Source organism: Macrobrachium rosenbergii, chromosome 30, assembly GCF_040412425.1.
Source record: "Macrobrachium rosenbergii isolate ZJJX-2024 chromosome 30, ASM4041242v1, whole genome shotgun sequence".
Taxonomy (NCBI): Eukaryota; Metazoa; Arthropoda; class Malacostraca; order Decapoda; family Palaemonidae; genus Macrobrachium; species Macrobrachium rosenbergii.
Window position 1 is genome coordinate 15,631,001 of NC_089770.1, and position 10,279 is coordinate 15,641,279.

Below are 10,279 nucleotides of genomic sequence, written 5' to 3' on the forward strand. Positions count from 1 at the left end.
AGGAGGAGGAGGAGGAGGATGTAAAAAAGGACAAATGAGAACACAAGGTAAAGATGAAAAATAAAACCGGTAGAGGGACATGGAAGTAAAGTGGAAAGAGAAGCAGAAGGGAGAAATAAAAGACAAATTGAAATATAGAAGTAGGAGGAAAAGGCAATTAAAACAGAGAACAAGAAAAAGAATGAAAAAGGTATAAAGTAGAGAAAAACAAACAGAAGAATAAGGAAAGAGACATGAGAGCTAAACAATAAAAAACATCAGGCAGAGAAAAAACAAATAGAAGGGAATTATGAGACCCTTGCCCAAACCAATTCACTCGCAAATGTTGGCGAAAACGAGCGGTGCAAGACCCTCCCCACCCCTTCCCCCTCCACCCACGAGAGGGAAGGGTCATATTCTTGCAATATTGCAGGAGGTCACAGGCAGCTGGTCGACGCAGCATCTGTTATCATTGTTGCAAACTGCTGTTTGCGAAGTTTTGTCTCTTTATACAAAAACTCAAAAGGAAATAATCTTTTTCCCACCCGGGATCGATTGCTATAGCTATAGATCTGAATCTCTAGAGAGAGAGAGAGAGAGAGAGAGAGAGAGAGAGAGAGAGAGAGAGAGAGAGAGAGAGAGGAGTCATGAGGAATTTACCACGAAAATAAATATTTAAGGAGAGAGAGAGAGAGAGAGAGAGAGAGAGAGAGAGAGAGAGAGAGAGAGAGAGAGAGAGAGAGAGAGAGAGGAATTTTAGTGAGAGTCATGAGGGAAATTTCACGATTTACCACGAAAATAAAATAAATATTTAAGGTAATTTAAATCATGAGGGTGAGTTATAGAGAAACAACGGAGAGAGAGAGAGAGAGAGAGAGAGAGAGAGAGAGAGAGAGAGAGGTGTGGGTGAAGAGGAAGAAAGATAGAGATAAGTTTTAGTGATAATCATGACTAAGGTAATATAAATTATGAAGGATTTTCACGTTATGGAATGAAAATAACTATTTAAGGAGAGAGAGAGAGAGAGAGAGAGAGAGAGAGAGAGAGAGAGAGAAAGAATAAGAAATTTGAATGATGAAATGGTTTCTGAATAATGAAATTTGTAAATGATGAATGGTTTAACGCATTTATTTATGATATCGGCAATTATTTTCTTTCAGTATATTTTGTAAATGTGGAGGAAGTTTTCGTTCATTTTATTTATTTATTTTTTCAGTCATTTTCCTTTTCTTACCATAAATTCAATCGTCAACTGCATTAACTATAACTCCAAATAATCATATTTTCTCTAGTGAATGTCTACTTTCTTTCTCAGTTCCTTTCAGTCTTCCTGGACGACTTGGAACGTGTTGTCAAAACTTAGATTTTAACTTCACAGATTAACAAGATTAAAAATTGACTGGAAAATGTTTGTTTTTGAGCCAAAATAATTTTTACCCCAGAATTTGTTGTTGAGGAATTTAATTGGAATCTAGGGAATGAAAATAATTCAGAAATCTCGGTAAAGATAAATAAATAAATTGAAAATTGCCCCCACCCCTGAAATCCTGAAAAATAAAAATTTCTTGAAAGAATAACGCAGTTATATAATATAACTGCGTTATTCTTTCAAGAAATGCTTGATTTCAGTTGAACAGTATATGGAACTATTAAAAAAGTCAATGTAACTTTCTGTATTTTATAAATATATTTGTATATATATATATATATATATATATATATATATATATATATATATATATATATATATATATATTATACATAATTGCTTTATTCATTAAAGAAATGCAGGCGCTGATACTGCTTTGGAATTAACCTGCTAGTTCAAAGGGTCAAAGATGTTTGTCTGCTTAATACCGGAAACTATCCATGTATGTATTAAGATTTGCTGCTCCCCCCTCCCCCTTTTGGAAAATATGCTGCCGGCTCCCATGGGAGACGTTGATAAGAGGAATAAGGAGAAACAGATAAATCAAAGAAAAATCTAATGAGAGAAAGGCATAGAAAAAGGAAACAATAAAAAGAGAAGAAGAAAGAAATGGAAGAAGGAACGGATGTGATCTCTCCGAGAGTTAATGGAGGCGATATTGCGAATTCCATCTCACTTCCTCGCAAATGTTGCCAAAAACGAGAACTGCAAGATCCCCAGAGAGGGTCATATTCCTGCAACATTGCAGAAGGTCATCATAGCCGGCTGGTCAATGCTGCATACGTTATGCGCTGTTGCAAACCAGCCTTTTGCCAAGTTTATATTTCGGGAATGTCCAAGGAATTAGTCTTTTCGTTGAGAGAGAGAGAGAGAGAGAGAGAGAGAGAGAGAGAGAGAGAGAGAGAGAGAGAGAGAGAGAGAGAGAGAGAAGACTACATTTAAGATTTAGATAAGTTACCAAGAAGAATGCAAGACTCCCACCTTGAAGTAAATGGTTATATATATATATATATATATATATATATATATATATATATATATATATATATATATATATATATATATATATATATATTTATATTTATATTTATATATATATTTATATTTATATATATATATATATATATATATATATATATATATATATATATATATATATATATATATATATATATATATATATATATATATATATAATCACAGGACCACATTTAAAGAGGATTTCTGACTGAGATTTTTATTCAAAAAATGTTACAAAATTTCAAGGATTTTCCTGTCCACATTGTCTACCAGACGATGAGGACAGCAAAGTCCTTGAAAGTCCTGTTATTAACTGTATTACTGAACAGAATTTTTTAATAAAAATCTCTTTTAAATGAGGTCCTGTTATTAACTGTATTACTGAGCAGAACAATTGTGCAAGTGATCAAGTTTAATATACATAGATACACACACACATATGCATACATATATAGCTATATTTATTCATATATATATATATATATATATATATATATATATATATATATATATATATATATATACTGTAATATATGGATGTATACATGTGTTTGTAATTGTTGAATTAACACTCTGACATACGCAAACAAGCACATAAATAATTTTATTCTTATATTTCTATTCATAACGGTTTCAGAAATTGAAAAAGAAGAAAACGGAATCCACTCATTCGTTGAAACTGTCATTTCGGAATTCGATTGAATCAATACCTCATATTCCCACAGAATTGAAAAAAAATATGTCATCAAAATTAAATATTCGGCCGCAATGAAATCCCAAAGCTTTTCGTCATCCAAACGCAATCCGCCTTTCCAAAGAGAATCATTACAGTAGGAAATAATAATTGACAATCCTCTTCGTTTTTTCAGATGGAGTATTTTCAGGTCGAAACTATTATTTCGATAAAACACTTATTGACGAAATGACTGAAGCAAATTAGCAAACGGAATTTCTCTCTCTTTCTCTCTCTCTCTTTCATGCCTCAATTATCTCCTGAATTTGTGCTTTATTTTTCCCCTCTTTTTCTGTGTTTCTTCTATCTTAGTTATATCTTTCTTCGAATTACTTTCTTGATGAATATATTTAGTATAGTGTTATATTTATCACAATTATCCAGGTTATCATCTTGATTATTCTTTTTTGAATTATTTTTATATATATATATATATATATATATATATATATATATATATATATATATATATATATATATATATATATATATATATATATATATATATATATATATATATATATCAAGGCATGCGTCTGATTTTACGCTCCAGAAGTCATGAAATCTTGCCAGTTTGACCTGACCTCTGTATAGAGGTCGTCTTTTCAAGTGGCCTGACTTGGAAACAGACGATCAGTGTCTTATATATTCACATTACTAGACCCTTATATTTCCATATTTTCATGTCCGTATATTTCCGTATTTTCATATTTCCATATTTCCATATTTTCATATTTTCGTGGCCGCATATTTTTGTATTTTCATTTTTTCATATCTTCATAATTCAGCATTTCCATATTTTCATGTCCTCACATTACCATATTCCCATGTTTTCATATTTGCAAGTCCTAATATTTTCATATTTTTTTATTTCTATATTTTCATATTTTCTTGTTTCCATATTTTCATGTCTTCATATTTTCGTTGTGTGAAACTGCAGCTGGAATATTTTGGGACAAAATCAAATTTAGCGGAATCACTCTTCCATGCAATTGGCTGCAATGAAATTGCACGAGAGAGGATCTCTCTCTCTCTCTCTCTCTCTCTCTCTCTCTCTCTCTCTCTCTCTCTCTTCTTTTATCCGTGGAATGCAATTTTTTTTTTTTTTATTTTGTTTTTGAGAAGCCTGACAATGGTGTTTTACGGATGTAATATGAATCCAGGTCCATCTCTCTTATTCCTTGGGCGTTTGGTGATGCCTTCTGTTGTTTAGGGGCGTTTTCTTCTACACCATTCTAGATCTCTCTCTCTCTCTCTCTCTCTCTCTCTCTCTCTCTCTCTCTCTCTCTCTCGTGTTGGCTTCCAGCGTCTTTCGTTGACCACGGCGCCGTTCTCTTTTATCTCCACGACTCACTTCTTTTTCCTTGTCTCTTTTTATTCCGTGTTTTTGTCGTAATTTGCTATAAATCATCGTCATTTTTCTTTCCGAAATGACCCATAGCCTGGGAACGGCGTCTCATAATTTCATATTTTCTCTCTCTCTCACAGCTTCAGGTTTTCGGATTTTCGTCGTAAATTCCAGACGCAGTGTTTTCCGGCTAGACCATATTTTTGCGAAATCACTTATCTGCTCAGTGACTGGAGCAAAATAACAAAGGAACTCTCTCTCTCTCTCTCTCTCTCTCTCTCTCTCTCTCTCTCTCTCTCTCTCTCTCTCTCTCTCTCTCTCATTTCCTTTCTTCTTCTATACGTTTCACACTGTTATTACTTCGGGCATTATTCCCAAGAAATTCTAAACTGTAACCCACTCGAGAGTCAACTCGTTAATTCAATACTTCGTTGCATTCACATCATGTATATGGAATGCTCTTCCTTTCTGTGTGTTTCCTGAATCATGTAGCGAACTCCCTTCATAGTTGCTTTAATTCTTTTAAAATAATTTCCCATTTCTTGGTTTACTACGGTTCCTGTCGTGGTCTATTGCAGAGCACGCTTTGGTCTACTGCAGAGACAGCATCGGTCTATCACAGTGGCTGTCTCGGTTTACTGGTCTATCAACCTGCTCACATCAGCCTTTCTCAGAGCCTGTCTCTCTATTATAGTGCTCATATAGGTCTATTACAGACTATCGGTCTATCACAGTGCACCTATCGGTCTATTACAGAGACAGTATCGTTCTGTTACAGTGCTTACATCGTTCTATTACAAAATCAATCTCTGTCTGTTTCAGTGCTCATATCAGTCTATTACACAGACAACATCGGTCTGTTACATTACTCATATCAGTCTATTACAGATGCAACGTCGGTCTATTACATTACTCATATCAATCTATTACAGAGACAAACATCGGTCTATTACATTACTCATATCAGTCTATTACAGACAGTATCAGTCTATTGCAGCGCTCTTACAGGTCTGTTAAAGAGACAGTCTCTGTCTGTTACAATGTTCATATTGGTCTATAATAGGGCCAGCCAGCTGTGGTCTGTTATGTTGCCCACATTGGCCTATTAGCCTGCAGCGTTCACATCGGTCTGCTGCAGAGACAGTTTCAGTATATTAACAGTTTTAATATTGGTCTACTGAAGTAGCTAACTGAAGTCCATAAAAGTCCCTTTTTTTGCTTCTACATTACAAGAGCATAGACGAAGAACTCGGGTCAAAACTACTGTAGTGTAACAGCAAACTAACAAAAAAATATAACATTATCCTAAAACAACATAAAGATACAATGAAATAAAGCGATTTAATATATGATTTTGATTTCAGTTCATAAAGTCCAACTGGAACTTTTCACTCGTTAACTTTTTCACCGAATTAAAGTGGAAACAAGAGGGAAAATTGAGCCTAACACGTCGACAGCCCTGCCAACTCTCTGCCAGCGTTACCGAATTACCTAAAATATATTTTTTGGTCCTTCCGTCCAGAGCTTAATGCTGAAAAGAGGACTTTTTCTTCATGCACCAATGGCGGTTTTTTTTTATGTTGTTCGTGGGGTGTTTTCTTGGTTACTGTTGTTTGTGATGTTGTTACTAAATTATTATGGTCATATTACCAACAACAGTGCCATCGAAAATCTTAAACATTTTCAGGACATTTGTTTTATTGTTTTTTTTGTGTTGTTTCCTGTTGTTGTTCTTATTGCTGTTGTTGTTTTTCATGTAGTTTTGTTATTGTCGGTTTATTTCTTGATGTTTTTTAATAAGTGAGATATCTTCTTCCTCCATTCCCTTTTACCTCCTCTTACTTCTCTCTAATGAACGCCATATTCTTTGGAAGCTTGAATGCATGGCTCCACATGAATAGGATTCACCTTCTGGATAATAATAATAATAATAATAATAATAATAATAATAATAATAATAATAATAATAATACATTTCTCAATGCTTTATTCTCCTTTTATATGGCATGAATTTAATAATGAGTGGATGCAAGTTGGGATCAGAATGCAAAGGTTCTACTCGGCCGTCGCGCTGTTGACAATTCTGGACAAAGTGGACAAAACTATTTTTGGACTCTGTCTGTGTTGACACAACCGTTCGACCGTTTAATGAATTGTACATAAAATTAAGCGTAATTGTTTAGCCACCCGCCTCTCATAAAAAAAAAAAAATTAAAGGTTAAAATTTTGAAGTCCTGACGAATCGATGGTTTCAACAGCCAACAATAAAAATGCTGATTAAATTAACATTGAATTTTCAAATTCTTACTCATTTCAAACTATTTAAGTTCACGTCTGGTTTCAAAGCAAAACGATATAAAATCAATATAATTGTCTCAATTATTGTCAGTAATTTTATTTTTATACTTTATAGGATCTTGTAGTTACACATGTTTAAATATGTGTATATATAAAATATATATATATATATATATATATATATATATACAGTATATATAAAAAAATATATATATATATATATATATATACATATATATATACATATATACATATATATATATATATATATATATATATATATATATATATATATATATATATATATATATATATATATATATATATATATATATATATATATATATATATATATATATATATATATTACAGTACAGGTCCACCATAAAGTCCATAGGAAAAGTATATAAGCCTTCCGCCCACTAAAACAACGAAAACAGACGTGAGGAAATGATCATCACAGGCCTGAAAAAATAACATTTGGCAAAATTAAATGAAAACAAAGGTCTTGACCATAAGAATAACACGCAAGAAGATAAAAAAAAAAAAATCACCTTACCTTTGGAAGACCACAAGTTACAGCACCTTCCTTGTCTCATAGATTCTGCGGAATGGCAGAACGGTTGGAAACCCCGACGTCCAAAAGGAGAATGAAAGAAGCAGAAAGAGGTAAACACGGAGCTTAGAAAGTGAATGCTAGAAGAAAGGGAAGAGAAAGATAAAAGAATAAGATGAAGAGAAAGGAAAGCGAAATCTTAATTCCGAGAAAGGTGTGACGTTCAGGAGAAGAGGGGGAATGCCTAAAAGAAAGGAAAGAGAATAACATTAAGCATAAGACGATGAATAAAGAAAGGCGCATTCTTGAGCCTGCAAAAGTTACGAGGCCCAAAAGAGAAGGGATGACAAAGAGACAAGATGTAAAAACATAGAAAGCAAAGGGTGAAGAGAAAGGAAATAGTAAAAATGGTTCACATGCTAAAGGAACGGGGTTTAGAAAAGGCATGAAAAAGTTAAAGGACAAAGCCACATAGAAAGCGACGAACAGCGAGAGATGGGACAGGCAGAATGGATCAGTCGCTGAAGGAAGGAGTTAAGAGAATCGATGACAAAGGGAAACGACAAAGAGACACAGACAAAGGGACGACGGGATATGGAACAGTACAAAAATAAGGTCAGAATACCTCAGTTTAACCAGACCACTGCACTGAGCTGATTAACAGCTCTCCTAGGGCTGGCCCGAAGGATTAGACTTATTTTACGTGGCTAGGAACCAATTGCTTACCTAGCAACGGGACCTACAGCTTATTGTGGAATCCGAACCGCATTTTACCGAGAAATGAATTTCTATCACCAGAAAGAAATTCCTCCAATTCTTCATTGGCCGGCCGGAGAATCGAACGCGGGCCTAGCAGAGTGCTAGCCCAGAACTATATCGACTCGTCCAATGAGGAACGCAAAAATAAGGTGCTAAAGGAGAAGGAATACCAGAAGAATTAAAGGAGACAAAGAACAGGTGCAAACAAATAAGAAAAGGGGCAAAGAGAAACAAGATACACAGAGACGATACAAAATGAAAGACATTAAAAGGAGAGAAAAATGTAGCGAACGAAGGCGTCAAAGAGAAACGAAAAGGAGAAAGTACAAAAGGAATATTATAATGAAGAGACAAAGAAGATGAGGGAGACAGAACGAGGGAGTATAGAAGCAAAGACAAAAGTCAAAAGTAAATAGGAGAGGGGGAAAGTTTTGTTAAAGGAAAATTAAGCAAAGTATGAATTTTTAATGAATTGTGATAGGGAGAAAAAAGGAAAGGTATTGTGATAAGAAAATATGTTGTAATGATCAATTAACAAATTTGAATCTAAAAGAATAAAAGAATTCCAGAATAATGCACGCTGAAAGGATGTAAAGAATTGAATATAAAAGAATAAAGGAATTCCAAAATACTGCATAATGAATAGATGTAAAGAACTGAATATAAAATAATAAAAGAATGGCAAAATAATGCAAATATGAAGAATATAAAAAGCGTAGGTTATATACGAACGCGAGAGAAATTTTGTGACATGTTAAATATTAAACTGAAAATATTCAATGATTTTATCGTATATTTGTAGTCTGAAAGGTAAATATACGTTCTTTTGTTAGAGGATGTAACCTATTTTCTAAAAGTTAACGAATTCGTAGAATTTTTGGAAACAAATCAGGCATTCATGAAATTCGCGTCGAGTGGCCAGTCAATTTTATTTGGATTAAACCAATTTACTGCGATAAAGACTGAACTTATTGGCTAAGAACCAATTGGTTACCGAGCAACGGGACTACGAGGAATGAATTTCTATCACCAGAAATAAATTCCTCTTTTTCTTTTATTACTACTTTTTTTGCCTCATGGTGATGAAAAAGACCATACTTATCGAATTACTGTTCGTATTCAAAGTAAGACGCTCTCAGCAACTTATTAAAGTAAGCAAATGTTAATTTATAAAAAAGACACTTCTTTCACATGTAGATCATACGACTGATTGGCTCCTTCAGTACACTCTTTAACAACTACTACAAAAGACTCTCAAACCAAGGAGTTATATCATCGTAATCGTAGCATAGAAAACCTCCCATCACTCCCCTGCCTTTGGAAACGGACATCAAACATCTCCTGAGGTCACCTCTCGAATGTATTTGAATAACAACCAAGGATATACGCATCCTCGTCACGGTCTAAAAACCCCTGCCACTATTCGGGACTCCTTTGAAGTCCACAAGTCATTACTCTAATGGCTGGGACGACTTCGGGCAAAAGAGGACGACTACACAGCCTGTACTTTCCAATGGCGCTGGAGGGGAGGCTGGGGAAGCAGCTGATACGGTTGTGTGGAGGCCCTTTAGCGTAAGTTATCTGCCTTCTTTGGGAATGGCGTTCGGGATTGATAGATGGCCATTGAATAAATTTACATAAGGAATTTCTTATGGGTTCCATCGGGACGGAAAATGTTTGCCTCTGTTATCGTTTTCTCGTGCGACGACGACGAGTTACCAGAGGAGAAGCTTCGATATTTTTCTCTAATATTTGAGGAAGTTTTTGGCAGACGGATGGAGGAGCGTTCTAGTTTACCTGCACTTACGCTTTGACGGGAGATGCTAACTGACGATGTTATGATTATAATAAAACTAGAGACATGGTATCTTTTTTAAAAAGTGAGTAGCAGAGATGAAAGAACATATTTGCTACCAAATTATTAAGGGCTTTCCAAGGATTTAGATCTATGTATTGCTAGGTACTGGAGGCCTCTTAAAAATATTTATACTAGAGTTCTAGTGGCATTTCATGTCGGTGTCGAAAATGAACAAAGAATAAAATCCTGCAGGTAAAACGTTTTTTTTAACACAACGAACAAATGATTGACAACACTTTAGATGAAAACTGAAAAGCCAGAGCTGTAATACATACGTAAACAGCTGTCAATCAGTAGTT